Here is a 15782-nt window from a genome sequence, read left to right on the forward strand (position 1 = left end):
AGGGTGGTGCCATCAGCATATCTGAGGTGATTGATAGGATATTTCTCCCGGCAATCTTGATTCCAGCTTGTGTTTCTTCCAGCCCAGCGTTTCTCATGATGTACTCTGTATATAAGTTAAATAAGCAGGGTGACAATATACAGCCTTGAAGTACTCGTTTTCCTATTTGGAACCAGTCTGTTGTTCCATGTTCAGTTCTAACTGCTGCTTCCTAGCCTGCATACAGATTTCTCAAGAGGCAGGTCAGGTGATCTGGTATTCCCATCTCTCTCAGAATTTTCCACAGTTTATTGTGATCCACACAGTCAAAGACTTTGGCATAGTCAATAAAGCAGAAATAGATGTTTCTCTGGAACTCTCTTGCCTTTTCCTTGAGCCAGCGGATGTTGGCAATTTGATCTCTGGTTCCTCTGCCTTTTCTAAAACCAGCTTGAACATCTGGAAGTTCACGGTTCACGTATTGCTGAAGCCTGGCTTGCAGAATTTTGAGCATTACTTTATTAGCATGTGAGATGAGTGCAATTGTGCAGTAGTTTGAGCATTCTTTGGCATTGCCTTTGTTTGGAATTGGAATGAAAACTGACCTTTTCCAGTCCTGTGGCCACTGCTGAGTTTTCCAAATTTTCTAGCATATTGAGTGCAGCACTTTCACAGCATCATCTTTCAGGATTTGAAATAGCTCTACTGGAATTCCATTACCTCCACTAGCTTTACTTACAGTTTTTTCCTGCAGCAATCTATGCTGGTACATACACCACAGGTTTCTTCCTAGAGACACTGACATGCTTGGGTCCTAATGTATCTATGTTCTGATTTGTCAGAACAATGAGTTTACAAGTGGATTGGACCATGTGAAAACATGGAGCGATGGCCATACCCATCCTCTTTAATATATATCATATAGTAGGACACTGTGTAACAAGCAGTACTGGATTTCCCATGCAAAAATGACTTCCCTAATGACCTGTCAGCTGGCCATATCTCTGAACTCGTTCTGACTCTTTCACTTTTTTCTTTCTATGGTGGTCCAAAAAATGTCCTCTTGTAAATATATATATATATATGTCAATTCCCTGAAAGCTGTGAGTGGTACCTTCTATGGCAAAAGATGTGATTTTGAGAAGAGTTTATCCTGGATTATCCAAATGGGCCCAATATTATCACAGGGGTCCTTATATCAGAGACGCAGAGAGAGACACACAAAGAAGTCACACAGAGGAGGAGAAATGAAGGAAGAGGCAAATGTCAGAGTTACACTGCCACAAAGCAAGGAGTATAGACAGTCACAAGCTGGAAAACCAATGAATAGATCCTCCTCTAGAGCCTCTGCAGGGAACATTTCCCTGTAGACACCTTGATTTTGGACTTCTGGCCTCCAGAGCTATGAAAGAATAAATGATTAAAGCTATCCAGTATATGTAAGCATTTGATAAATATTTGTTAAATGAAAAATCATCTAATATCAGAGATAGAAACAGGTAGTGATAAAGGAAGTGTTTTATAACTTACCAGTCATGCTTCCTAAACTGTCCTAATCATTAACTACACAACCTCCCTAACCCCAACAAATCACTTAATTTCCCATTTTCAAATACTGGAGTTTAAGGAAAAACTTTGAGACATTTCATGTATTACTGTTGAGTATAACTATTTTTTTCAATCATATAGTCAACAATTTTAAAAAAATCCAACTGAAGTTATCAAGTATTTTCTTCTGTATCATGTTGAAATCCTAAGCATAGAATTTCCTAATTAAACAAACATTTTGTAGATATGACCAAAAATGGTGAGTATTTCTGAAGGCCTGTATCTCTTTTTATCAAAGATGTCAGCAAGGGATACAATCCATGTGCTTTTGTCTTGCTGAATCCATGTAACACAGGCTAATTAAAGGGTTGTTTATGGTTCTGGTAGATAAAGAGAAAAGATACAAAGACACAGTGTCTACACTACAGCCAGCAAAATATGCATGCAAAGGTTAGGCAGAGGCAAATTTCCTGAGGGAACAAGAATGGAGAATCCAACAGACTTTTTTGTTTTGATCTGAAAATAAAGTATGATATTTTTTGAGTTCTTTGGTTCCATTTTGTGGAGGAAATGTGCAGCAGAGATCCCAGAAGGGAGTTGGAAGACGTTTGAGGAGGAATTCCAAGATTGTAAACTGCACTCCAGCCTAAGCCTATATGCTGTCAATGCTAAGAATTTCTTAATGAAGATCACAGTACTTAGCATTGCTATCATACAATGTCAAATGAAAGGGTCAGAGACAGGTTCTTGATGACTTGGAAGCTTGCTTTGTTGAAATAAAGCTTCTCTTAAACTGAAAAGCTAAGTCCACTCCACAGTGATGAGAGATGAAATAATATGCATAATTCTTATGTTTTGATGTTGTAAAAGTTTATATAAATCTCTGTCCTGGCATTGGAAGAATGCTTAGAATATTTGCAACCAATTACTATAAATATTTATGAGATTAGACTGATTTGGGGAAAGAAAATGATGGAAATAATTATTTTCATTGTTGAACCATTGTTCCTTTTAAAGTAAAATTGGTTAATTGGAAAAAAATGACATACATTCAAAATAACACATATTGTAATTGTACAGATTGATGCTTTTCCCCCACAGTAAAATTATCCTGTAACTACCACTCAGATCAGAAACAGAACACTAGCAATATCCTGAGAAGTCCCCCTACTGTCCCCACCAGTTACTACCCTCCCTTTCACTCCAAAGGTAACTTCCATACTAAGTTATTATTACAACAAAATACTTACATTTTGTTTCATATCTATCATTTAAAGTTCAACAGATATTGATGCTACAATTTAACCTCACCAACTGTCAAATTTTATGTCTTTCTATTTTGTTCTTCTCAAAAAATATCATAAGGGCTAAAGAGACCTGTCAATTTTGATCTGAGACAACCTCTGCTTTCCCCATTCCTGCTTATGTATATGCTCTAATAGATGCTTTTAAATAAAAATCCATACTCTCATTTCTCAAGTTAAAAATGTGCTAGTAGCCAAGCACTACAAAGCAAGGCAGACCTTACACACACATACACACCAAGAGAAATGTATTTTAGTTTAGGATTATGGTTTTAGTTCCAAGCTTGAATAAAATAATTTAAGATACTTTGAAAAGGATAAAAATACTTTAACTGTGTTTTTTTAAATAAGGGCACACTCAGAAGTTAAAGGGCTTTCCTTGTGGCTCAGCTGGTAAAGAATCCGCTCACAATGCTAGAGACCTGGGTTTGATCCCTGGGTTGGGAAGATCCCCCGGAGAAGGGAACGGCTACCCACTCCAGTATTCTAGCCTGGAGAATTCCATGGACTGTATAGTCTATGAGGTTGCAGAGTCGGACATGACTGAGCAACTTTTACTTCAGAAGTTAAAACCCTTGAACTCCAAAGCTTTTGTCCACTTTACTGTTAACCTTGATGATGAAAAAATTTTAAAAATAATAAAAGTAAAGGGTAGATGCGACCTACCACTGAAACATCATTTACCTGCCATGGGTACATTTCAATTCTATCCATCATGGCCTCTTAGGAGCCCCAGGAAGGTTCTGGCAGGACCTGCTAAGGGGTTTGCTCTATGGGTGGTAGCTTATCAGTGTGAGGACATATCCTGAGTCGCTTTATGGAAGGATGAACATCCAGCAAGTTCCAGCCCCAAAGTGAATCTTGGAACGTTAACAAGTACATAATTTTATTGTCATCTATGAGATTCTGCTGCTGAGACAGAACATGAATACATATGCATGAATAAAAGAAAAACATGGAGGTACAATGTCCAGACTATAACTTCTATGAATAGCAAAAGTTTCAACTGGTAAAGAAGGTTTATCTTGCAGAGGGATTCAACTGAAAAGGCCTTAAGGACAAGGCCTTGAGAGGGCCAGAATCATCTTTCATCCTTTTAAAATGGCTCTGACTTTCCTGAGATGGCCACAGAGCAGCTGCCAAATGTCAATTTCTAAGTATTTAAACACTGCAAAATAAAGTCATCTTAAAGAAGCCTGGTGTGCTGCAATCGATGGGGTCGCAAAGAGTCAGACACAACTTAGCGAACTAAACAACAAAGAGATTAAATAGCCATATTCTAAAGATAGTTGCCACTGAGTGAGTCTGATGGTTGTGCCAGTATTAGTTTATATGATGAGAAAATTCAGGCATCTCCACAGGTGCTGATATACAGTTTTGTTTGATTTCCTTTGGCTTAAACCCTCCTTGTTCGGGTATCTGAAGATGGATCTTCTTTAATCATCTCCGTTATTTAAGTAAAGCTCAAGGTGTATTTAATGAAATCTAAACAAGGATTTCTGCAATATAATTTCTGCATGACAGACATTTAATGCAAGGCTACAATCACTCATGAATTTGCCATTATTATATTTTGTTTCTGTTATAAACGCTTATCACTTTGGCATCTTTCACATCTGTGCCTGTTGTCATGACAGTTCCAGCAAGAACTTTTCTTTGTGTGTGAGGATAAGAGAAGTCAGTCAGATTATCAAATTTATCCAGAACCAAGCACAACAGCATCCAGCAATACTCATGTTTTCTTCATCTTTATATCCATGACAAGAAACTTTTCAGGATTTCTTGGCTGGCAGAAACTATTTCTGTCTTGAATTTTGTTTAATTTTTTTCTGTTTGCTCTCATCCCAGGGCAAAGCTTCCTTAGGTGCAAGTAGAACCAAAATAATAGCTCAGTAGAACTGATATAATAACAAGTACTGTGCACTTAGTCAGAGTGATTTTTTTTTCAAACATTTCTTAAGCTCTCCATGTCCAGCTTCAGAGACTTCACTCTCAGCTAGAGCTTCCCTGTGTAGATCCAGGAGGCTCCCAAGTGGCTCAATGGTAAAGTATCCACTTGCCAATGCAGAAGACACAGGTTCAATCCCTGGGTCAGGAGAATCCCCTGCAGAAGGAAATGGCTATCTACTCTAGTATTCTTGCCTGGGAAATCTCATGAATAGAGGAGCCTGGCAGGCTACAGTCTATGGGGTCACAAAAGAGTTGGACAGGACTTACCACCTAAACAACAACAACCCAGCATGTTGATCCAGGACTTAGCTACCATTAACACCACAACCATCTCAGCACCTCTTATCTTAACTTCCTTCTCACTAGTTTTGTATGATTTTGAATTGTTTATAAATGAAGCTTTACAGTACATTCACTTTACTGTTTGATTTTTTCCATTAAATTTATGTTTGTGAAATTCATCCATGTTGCTGCCTGTGATAGCAATTCATCACTTTTCATTGCTGTTTTAATAATATACCACAATGTATTCAGCCATTTTACTATCTACAGGAATTTGAGTTGTTTCCAGTTTGCGGACGCTACAAATAGTGCTACTATGAACATTTTTATCCATGTGTTTAAATTTATCCATGTGTTTAAAAAAACATGTATACATATATGTTAAGTATGCATATATACTCATAGTATATTAGAATGAAATTGAAATAGCTGAGCTACAGCATAAGTACATTCAGCTTTGATAAAGACTGTCAATATGGTTATATCAATTTGCATACAAACTAGCAGTGGATGAGACCTTCAGTTGCTCTATATCTTTTTACCACTTTGCATTATCATTGGTTTTCATCTGAGCCATTCTGGTATACATATAGTGGTATCTCACTGTGATTTTGTTTCCATTTCTCTTGTGACAAATCGTGCTGAGCATTTTTTAATGTGCTTACTTTTTTCATTTGCTTATGTGTTTTGCTGACAATTTGGATATTCTGTTTTTTTTAACCAAGGAGGGGAAAGACCTATTTGCTGAAAACTATAAAATACCACTAAAGAAAACTGAAGACAATTCAAAGAGATGGAAAGATATATTTTGCTCTTAAATTAGAAGACTAAATATTGTTTAAATGGCCATACATCCCAAATCAATCTAAGATTTAATGTATTCCTCATGAAAATGCCCATGAACTTTTTCACATAACTAGAACAAATAATCCTAAAATTTATATGGAACCACAATAGACCCCAAACTCCCAACGCAATTCTGAGAAAAAAGAATGAAGCTGGCGATAGAACCCTTTCAGACTGAAGACTATACTACAAAACTACAGCAATCAAAACACCATGGTATTGGCACAGAAACAGACACATAGATCAATGGAACAGAACAAAGAACCTAGAAATAAACTCACATATCTATAGTCAATTAATCTATGACAAAGGAGGTAATGGAGAAAAGGCAGTATCTTCAAAAAATACGTTGGGAAAAGTGGACAGCCACACGTAAGAGATAGAGTGCAAATATCTCCTTTTATGGTGGCTTTTTTAAAAAAAGGTTTATTAAGGAATATTTTCATACCATAAAATTCACCTATTGAGAGTATATGCATTGAATGTTTTCCAGTAATTTGTGCAACATTCACCAAAATTCAATTTTAGAGAATTTTCACAATCCTTAAACGATCCCTCATGCCTATTTGCAGTTAATTCCCATTATTACCCTTAACCACAGGCAACCACTGATCTCATATTTTCTTATATACTTTGCCTCTTTTAGAATGCCAAGAAAATGGAACGTTCATTATGTAGGGTTTTTTCCTGACTTTCTTCACTTAACATGGTGATTTTTTTTTAGTTTGCAAGTATTTTATTTTATTTTTTTAATTTTAATTTTTATTTTATTTTACTTTACAATACTGTATTGGTTTTGCCAGAAAAACAAAATGAGTTGAGTGATTTTGAGTTGAGTTCAGTTCAGTCACTCAGTTATGTCTGACCCTCTGAGACCCCATGGACTGCAGCATGCCAGGCCTCCCTGTCCATCACCAGCTCCCGCAGCTTGCTCAAACTCATGTCCATCGAGTTGGTAATGCCATCCAACCACCTTATCCTCTGTTGTCCCCTTCTCTTCCTGCCTTCAATCTTCCCAACATCAGAGTCTTTTCCAATGAGTCAGTTCTTAGCATCAGGTGACCAAAGTATTGGAGCATCAGCTTCAGCATCAGTCCTTCCAATGAATATTTAGGACTGATCTCCCTTAGGATTGACTGATTTGATCTCCTTGCAGTCCAAGGGACTCTCAAGAGTCTTCTCCAACACCACAGTTCAAAGGCATCAATTCTTCTGCACTCAGCTTTCCTTATAGTTCAACTCTCACATCCATACATGACTACTGGAAAAAAACATGGTTTTGACTATATGGATTTTTGCTGGCAAAGTAATGTATCTGCTTTTAAATATGCTATCTAGGTTGGTCATAGCTTTTCTTCCAAGGAGCAAGTATCTTAATTTCATGGTTGCAGTCACCATCTGCAGTGATTTTGGAGCCCAACAAAATAAAGACTGTCACTGTTTCCATTGTTTTCCCATCTATTTGCCATGAAGTGATGGGACCAGATGCTATGATCTTAGTTTTTTGAATGTTGAGTTTTAAGCCAGATTTTTCACTCTCTTCTTTCACCTTCATCAAGAGTCACTTTAGTTCCTCTTCAGTTTCTGCCATAATGGTGGTGTCATCTGCATATCTGATGCCACGAATCTAACATCTAATATTATGCTATAAATTTCTCTCTAAGTTCTACTTTAGCAGCATCCCTCAAATTTTGACATATTTCCATCTTCCTTTTGATCAAAAATATTTTCCAATTTCCCCTATGATTTATTCTTTGACCCATGGATTATTTAGACACTTGTTTTTAATTTCAAAATATTTGGAGATTTTTCTGATATCTTTAATTTGTTTCTAGTTCAACTACATTATGATCCAGAAACACACTTTTGTTTTTCTTCAAAGTTCAAAACTACAATGAAATATCATCTTACACTGGTCAGAAAGGCAATGATCAAAAAGTCTACAAACAGTAAATGCTAGAGAGGGTGTAGAGAAAACGGAATCCTCTTACACTGTTGGTGGGCATGCCAACTGATACAACCGTTATGGAGGACAGTATGGAGGTTACTTAAAAAGCTAGGAATTAAGCTACCACATGACTCAGAAATCCCACTACTGGGCCTATACCCTGAGGAAACCAGACTTGAAACACACACACACACACACACACACACACACACACACACACACACACACTCAATATTCATTGCAGCACTATTTACAATAGCTATCACACAGAAGCAATATGGAAGTAGATGTTCATCGACAGATGAATGAATAAGGAAGTTGTGGTACATATACACAATGGAATATTACTAAGCTATGAAAATGAACACATCTGAGTCAGTTCTAATGAGGTGGATGAACCTACAGCCTATTATACAGAGTGAAGTCAGAAAGATAAAGACAAATATCGCATATTACCACATATATATGGAATCTAGAAAGATAATACTGACAATCCTACTTGCAGGGCAGCAAAGAAGACATAGACATTTGGGGCAAAGTGGGGGAAGGAGAGGGTCAGATGATATGAAAGAATAATACTAAAACATATACATTACTATATTCAAAATAGATAGCCAGTGAGAGTTTGATGTATGAAAGGAAATCCATAGCTGATGTTCTGTGACAACCTACAGGGGTGAGATGGGGAGGGAAGAGTGGGCAGGGATCAACAGAACATATGTACACCTAATGCTGATTCATGTTGATGTATGGAAAAACCATCACAGTATTGTAAAGTAATTATCTTCTAATTTAATATATATATATATATATATATATATATAAGTTCTTACAATTTGTTTTATAACCCAGGTTAGCATCTACTTTATTAGATTATTTCATACATACTAGAAATGAAAGTATATTCCTCTTTTTTTTATTTGGAGTCTTCTACATATGCCATTGTGTCAAATTGATTGGAAATGTTGTCCTGATATTCAATAAGCTTACTGATTTTCTATTTATGCTATTGGTTAATAAGAGAGGAATGATGAGATCTTCAAGTATAAACTTTGATTGATTGGCTTTTCAGTTCTGTCAATTTTTGCTTCATGTATTTTGAAACTCTATTATTACATACATAAACATGTAAGATTGTTGTGTTGAAGAAGTGACCTTTTATCACCAGTGAGAAAGTGAACTATCTAAACTTAAAATTATATTTAAATCTTTCTTTTTAGGAATCTTTCCTATACTTATTTGTATTACCCATGGACAAAACATATAATTCCATCTTTATTCTCTTCTTACAATTTATGCTAGATTAATAATTTTTAATCCAACTTTGATGAAATAATTTATGAGCTAGTAAACAAATTTTATTCCAACATTGTCTATTGAGTTTGTATGTAACACTTTTCATTATGATTCTATTCTTGGCTGCTCTGAGTCTTTGTTGTTGTGAGCAGGGCTTTCCCTAGTTGTGGTGCACAGGGTTGGTTGTCCCCAAGGCATGTGAGATCTTAGTTCCTCGACCAGGGATCAGAGGCCCATCCCCTGCATTAGAAGATGGATTCCTAACCACTGGACCACCAGGGAAGTCCCTTCATTGTGACTCTAAATAGCCTTAAACTTTCGCAACTCACTTATTCTTTATGCAAAGTAGATGGACTACCTTTGTCCAAAACATGGATCACTTACCTACTAATTCAGCATCCATTTGGAGCAAAATTATTTCACTAAATACCATGGATATTTTTTAAAAGCGTCCCATGTTCTTGAGAAGATTGAAATCTAATGTAAACAAAAATATGGAAATGAGCATAAACTGCAATAGAAAGGAGAGTAAAGCAGTAGTCATGAACAGAATTGGATAGGGCAGAGAGCCAGGAAATAGTGCTATAGCCTCAGTGGAAAATAACTCAGCAAAATGACTTTATCAGGCTCTAAAGTTATTTTTGTGATCTATCAGTTCCAGGATACTAACAATCAAGAGCAAACAAAAATCAGAAGGCACTAGGGTTGTCTATAAACGTCAGGAACCACAGCATCAAAAAATATAACAATTGGATTTGTGGAGATTGATCCTAAATATCTATCTATGGCAGAATAACTTGCGTGTTGGGTGACTACAACTTTTAGGAGTTTTGAACAGCATTACTACTTAACATTCTTGTTCATAAATGAATTTGGCTTAGATTCTAATCTGTATTAAAGTAGACTGAATATTAATTGTTTTAAATTATGTATTTGGAGAATAATTTATTCATATGAAATCCAGACCCAAATAAGAAATTCAGCACAATAATTAAGAATAAAAATCCAAAACACCTCATGCTTCAAGCATTTAGCGTCTGATATAGCTTTGCATACTTATAAGGTACACTGCAATAACGCTGAAAATAAAGTGAGTGGGTACAATATATCACTCTGTAATTAAAAGGAACAGATCGAGTTTGAAGAAGGAAACTGATCTTTTAAATGCTTATTTTGGAAGTTTTTAATCTTTTCAACAATGATTTTATTGACTTCATAACATGAGATTATCTATCTGTCAAATGAGGTATTTATACATTGTATTATAATTAAATTATGGTCTCTAGGGCTCAGTGTCAAATCTTAAGAATGATAGGCTACTCATTCACAATAAAGGAAAAGTGGAGTGTGGACATGTGTCTGTGTATGCACACACATGCACACAATGAGTTTTTATAAATATATAATGTATTGTCTGCACCACTGTAGTATCATACATAATAGTTTTCACTACCTTAAAAATCCTTTGTACTCTGCATATTCATCTTGCCCACCCCTGGCTATCACTGATCATTATACTGTCTCCATAATTTTGTCTTTTCCAGAGTGTCATTTAGATGGAATAGATAGCCTTTTCAGATTTTCTTTTTTCATTTAGTAATATGAATTTAAGTTTCTTCTATGTCTTTTTATGGCTTGAGAGCCCACTTCTTTATACTAAATATTACTTTTTGTCTGGACAACTACAGTTTATCTATCCATTAAACTGCTGAAGGATAACTTTATTGCTTTCAAGTTTTGGCAATTTTGAGTGAAGCTGCTAAAAACATCTGCGTGCAGGTTTTGTCTGGACATTAGTTTTCAAACCACTGATACAAATACCAAGGACTGTGATTTCTGGGTTGTATGGTAAGAACATATTTAGTTTCATAAGAAACTGCTAAATGGTCTTCCAAAGTAGCTGTGCCACTTTGCATTCCCATCAGCAATAAAGTTTGTATAGCTTCACATCCTCATCAGCATTCTGTCTTGTCAGTGTTTGGGGTTTTAGCCCTTCTAACAGGTGTTTACTGGTATCTCATTGCTATTTTAATTTGCAGTTCTTGGATAATATATGATGTCAAATATATTTTCCAGTGCTTACTTGCTTTCTATATATATTCTTCAGTGAGGTATCTGTTAGGTCTTTTTCTTATTTTTTATACAAATTGTTCTTTTCCTTATAATTTTATTTTAAGAGGGTTTTTTAATATATATATTATAAATAATAGTCCTTTATCAGATATGTATTTTGCAAATATTTTTCCTGCTTTGTCACTTATCTTTTCATTCTGTCAACACTGTCTTTTAAAAAGTACAAATTTTTAACTTTAATGAAATCCAGCTTACAAATGATTTATTTCACAGATCTTGCCTTTGGTGTTGTATCTAAAAACTCATCACAGTGGTATATAAAAATATTGAATCACTGTGTTGTACACCTGATACTAATGCAATATTGCAAATCAACTATATAATTTCTTGAAATTTTTTAATTAAACAAATAAATGTCATTGGCACACCCAAGATCAATTATTTTTTCTCCTTTGTTGTCTTCTAGGAGTTTTATAATTTAATGCTTTACATTTAGGTGTATGACTCACTTGAGACAACTTTTGTGAAGGGTATACGTTCTGTATCTAGATTCATTTTTTTTGCATGTGGATGTCATTTTGTTTCAGCACAATTTGTTAAAAAGACAACATTAGCTCTGTGATCTTGTAACAGGTTCCAAAACTGTCTGAGCCTTACTTCATCAACTATAAGAAAGTGGATTAATAATACTACCTCTCTCATAGGGCTGTTGAGAGGATTAGCATATGATAGGAAGGAACTTCACTCAGTAGTGTCTGACTCTTTGCAGCCCCATGGACTGTAACCTACCAAGCTCCTCTGTCCATGGGATTTTCCAGGCAACAGTACTGGAGTGGATTGCCATTTCCTTCTCCAGCGGATCTTCCTGGAGTGGATTGCCATTTCCTTCTCCAGCGGATCTTCCTGACCCAGGGATCAAACCCTGGTCTCCCACATTGTAGACAGACGCTTTACTGTCTGAGCCACCAGGGAAGTGGTGCTCAGTAGATAAATGTTAACAGCTAAATTGTTACGATTATCATCAGAGTGTCCAACAAGGCTGAGACAAGTCAGATCAAAAGCTGTCTCCATGTAGTCAGCATATGAGGGAGAGCACTTGGGTATGGACAAAGCCTAAAGAGTCACAGCCCAAGGTATTTTATTGAACTATAATAGAGAGAAGAATGTTATCGTGGAGAAAGCCTGGATCATAAGCAGAAGAAAAAATAAAATGGGTGTAGAGTTAAATGGACAAGGCCAAAACATCAGGTGGTACAATGGTAAAGAATCCCCCTGCCAATTCTGGAGACAGGAGCTTTGGGTCTGATCCTTGGCTCAAGGTGATCCTCTGAAGAAGGAAATGGCAACCCACTTCAGTATTCTTGCCTGGAAAATTCCATGGACAGAGGAGTCTGGCAGGCTACAGTCCATGGGGTCACAGAGTCAGACATGACTGAGCGACTGAGAACAATACAGCACAAAAACATCATGATAAGAACAAGCTGAAGATTCAAAGCCAGGAGAAACAAGAATTAATTAAATGTGGAGTATGACTCCTGGTACAGAGAAGAAATCTCATCTCCAACACTGGGCACATAGCGAGAGTTTGCTTTTATGCATTGGCTGACCTGACCAGAACAAATAGACCTCCTTTAAGGCACTGTATGTACGGGCTCCACTTGCACCACCGCCCCCCCAGAACATCATGAACCAAGGTTTGGTGAGCCCCCAAACACATCAATCCATGTTATCTACTGTGTACTTTAATTCTTCCCAGGATCAAGCACAGAAAGTAGTGGTTCACTGGGTACAAGAAGAGTAATTTATTTCCTTCTTGCACATATTTGTCCTTTTCTTTCTGCTTTGGTATGCATAAGGCCTGACCATCATTAAACAGAAATATTATATTGGATGTGCAATTCAAGGAAATAATTTTTCTCAATCCATTGGACCAAAAATTATTGTCTTTCTAAAGGATAGAATGGTAACACCCATAGTTTAGCTTCTTGCATTAATACTGCCTATGGGTTAATGTACTATTAATATGGCAAAAAAAAAAGAAAACCCTTTAAATAGCAGCTTGTGCTTCTCTTTTATTTCTCTTCTGCAAAAGTTGATTTACTGTGTGTTTCTTCCATCTGGCAGGAAGCTAATCTGAATATGAATCAATCCTTGCAAAAATAACTGCAGGAAATTTTAGACATTCACAATTTTCCAAAGTTTTTTTTTCTCTTTAACAATAGCATTTTTGTCATTCTTTCAGTTGAGCAAAGATTTTTAAATGAAATGAAATATGACTATTTAAAGAGCTGTGCCACTTCATCCTGAATGCCTCCTTTACTGTTACAGATTCACATGGTTCATATTCAAGATACATGTACATAAATGAGTAATTGCTGTTATCCCAAAAAGTTTTAATCATGAAAGGTAAAGAGATTAATGTGATGTTCACAACCTGATAAGCAAAGTGATCAAAAAATTATTCTCAAATATCTGATTCATCTTTCCTTGAAGTATATTTTGTAATAATGCTGGTTTCTTCTAACATTGGCTTTACCAACTAATATTTCTGGTGCTTGAGGAAAAACATCCCTCTACCTCATTAAACAAGACTTGATTTTTTAGCAAGTAACTCCTGGCTATTTTCAAAACCAGTGCTTCCTGGCCATTCCCACATCACAGCATACCAAAAAAATTATAATGTTTACCCTGGGATAAATGGAGAAGTCTGCTTGAGCAGGAAGTTAACCAGCCCAGAAACTCCCACTGCCTCAGGCGCAATCAGGTCACCCCAAGATTGAGGGAATTAAATATGCCCTCATACCTGTAAACTATTTTTCAGCACATAAGCTCTGCTCAAGGAAATTTGTTTCTCAGAGCTGTGTATTGCGAAAAGAAAATGTGCGTCATGTGAAAATGGAAGTAATATCATCTAGACTAATACATAAGTGTCTTTGGCAGAATTTCCATACAAGAATTATATAGCCAAGTCAATCTATTCTAATCTGATCTATCAAGTATGAAATATTAACCCAGTGTTTTCCAAATTGTGTTCCACAGAATGCTAGTCTTCCGTGAGGTATTAATAGATACTAAAGTGAACACCCCCTACCCCCACTCCACCCCCACCATGGTGGTCAAATACTTTTGAAAGTTATAGGGTTAACTGGATTTCATTACTATAGAACTTCCTGAGCTTTTTCATATGCTAATGTGACGTGTGAATCTCCAAGAAAGCTGATGTGCAACAAATGGTTGTGCCTATTGTGCACTGCACGACACTAAAGGTCGCTATTCATATTGTAACTTATTACATGGCACTAATTGAAGCAATATAGAATCCATACATGGCTCAGTTTCTCTGGTAGCACTAGTGGTAAAGAACCTGCCTGCCAATGCAGGAGATGTAAGAGAGTCAGGTTTGAACCCTGGGTAGGGAAGGTCCCCTGGAGGAAAGCATGGCAACCCACTCCAGTATTCTTGCCTGGAGAATCCCATGGATGGAGGAGCCTGGTGGGCTATGGTCCATAGGGTCACATAGAGTCGGACACAACTTAAGTGACTTAGCACGCATGTACAACCTATATATGGCCATCCTAGGATATAGCATGCAGCATTTTCCATACATATTTGTCTATGGAACATTGCCCAGGATACTTGTTAATATCTAGTATAACATAGTTAGAGCTTTATGGATTCCACTGATCATCTTGTCCTTTATGCTATATTTCAGGGATATCATGTTCTGAGTAACTCTACTCTTTCTATTCCCAGACTGTGAATTTTCCGGCCTCTAAGAGGAAAGAACATGGACTTTGGTGTCGTATTGATCTGGATTCAATACCAGTTATGCCACTTCTTTTACCAGCTCTGAACTTTCATATCTGTAAAATGGACTGCACATTACAGGTTGATTGCACAGAATAAATGAGCAAGCGTATAGAAAGCTTTAGTGTACTGCCTGACCCACAGTAGCATATAGCAAATCTTCTCCCTCGTTGCCTTTACTCAAGTTGTTTCCCCTGCCTGAAATGCCTTTCTATGCTCAGTCTGCCTTTCAAGGATTACTTCATTTACAAAGCCTTCCCTAATGCAAAAGCTCCCTCCCTCAAACCTCTGCAGCACCTTGTGGCTCTTTCCAAGGTTTATTCCAGCACATTCTTCTGATACTAGAATAATTATGACCAATTTCTCCTCTCCCCTGCTAAATTATGACATCTTGAGGGCATCAGCATTGTCTTACTTATCTTGTTCCTCAACAAAACCTGCACAATCTTAAGCAGTCAATAAATGTTTGTAAAATCTAATGGAATCAAAATGGTAAAGTGGCTGGCAGGTACCCACAGTATATTTTTCAACAGCTCTTCTGGACTGACTGAATGCACATTATAGTCTGCAAAAATCTGTCTATTGGTATGCAGAGACAGTCACAGAAAGCCCTGAAGATATATTTTACATAGCACAAGGAAAATATTCTGAGGTTTAAGTTGCACAAATTGGTAGTATAATCAACACCTTCTCTAAAATAAAGGTCTTTAAGCATAGGGATGGTGGTGGATAGTCTAATCATTGATTGC

This window comes from Ovis aries, chromosome X (assembly GCF_016772045.2).
Source record: "Ovis aries strain OAR_USU_Benz2616 breed Rambouillet chromosome X, ARS-UI_Ramb_v3.0, whole genome shotgun sequence".
NCBI lineage: Eukaryota > Metazoa > Chordata > Mammalia > Artiodactyla > Bovidae > Ovis > Ovis aries.